The sequence below is a fragment of the Limulus polyphemus genome, unplaced genomic scaffold, assembly GCF_000517525.1.
Source record: "Limulus polyphemus unplaced genomic scaffold, Limulus_polyphemus-2.1.2 Scaffold1313, whole genome shotgun sequence".
NCBI lineage: Eukaryota > Metazoa > Arthropoda > Merostomata > Xiphosura > Limulidae > Limulus > Limulus polyphemus.
The window spans coordinates 248,522-249,687 of NW_013666923.1; positions in this window are offsets into that span (position 1 = coordinate 248,522).

The following is a 1,166-nucleotide window of genomic DNA, read 5'->3' on the forward strand; positions in this document are numbered from 1 at the left end:
ATACTTTATAATAGAACTGATAGATGGCGCTGGTTATTTATCGCTACTACAAAACAGCGTATGACAGCTCATTTGATTATGACATTAAAAGTATATAGAGGTGTTTAGAACCACAATCTGTATAACAGCAATAAAAGAATAATATTTTTTTTAAAAAACAAGAATTATTCCGGTGTGCTGATGATAATATTGGTGAAAGTACTTGTTCAATTATCCAAAATTTTGTATCCCTATAACTTACTTTAATGACAGAATTTTTCAATTACACAAATGGCAGAATAGTGACAAATTATCTGTGATACTATTTACATTGAATTGACCTACTGTAAGTTAATACACTGAATTCTCGTAATTTAGAAAAGAATAAATAAGCGCTTAGGTTGGTTGTGCTTATTGCTTTACCTGTTTGTTTACAACACTTGATTCTAGTTCTCGAGTTTACCAGCACTAGTAAACGTTGCAAGCGACTCTCATACAGAAAACCAAAACAAAATAGCTAAACAACATTTCACAAAACTTCAAACGAACAAATACAGCTTTGATAGACTTGGTGGTGTGAAGAACTACAGCTTGTTTCGAAACCATTTAAAATTAAAGATCGGAATCTTACAATGACGCCGTCTATAATACCCTACATACTGCTTTTTCCACAGTACTTTCAATTCACTGTTTGTTTCCACATCAGTTATATCTGTAAACTCAGTAGAACCGTCAATAAATCCATGAAGTACCCAAAAATCTGACTCATATTACTAAGATACTTCAACAACCTCATATCGTTTTAGTGACGTCATTTACAATACGTGCTAAACTGAGACCAATCTGACAATAACTTGTATGTTGACAACTAATCAGTGTTGATTTGACAGCAGAATATGATTTATCTAAAACTTATTAAGCAAATAGGTTCTTATAAGTATGATTTATACTGTTCTTGAAAATATAACTACTAAAAAACCTTGTGCCAAAAATCTAGCACTCGGGCTACATTCTGTCATATCTTTCCACCTTGATAAAGATGGTGTTACGTCTCCGTTTGTTAATTGATTTTCCGTAACTTCGTTCCGACGAAACTTATGCGACACAAGTTCTTTCTTAATAAAAACTGGTTTATTCTTTCCGAATATAACTGTACCGATACACTCAACTTCAACAATCGCGCTAAA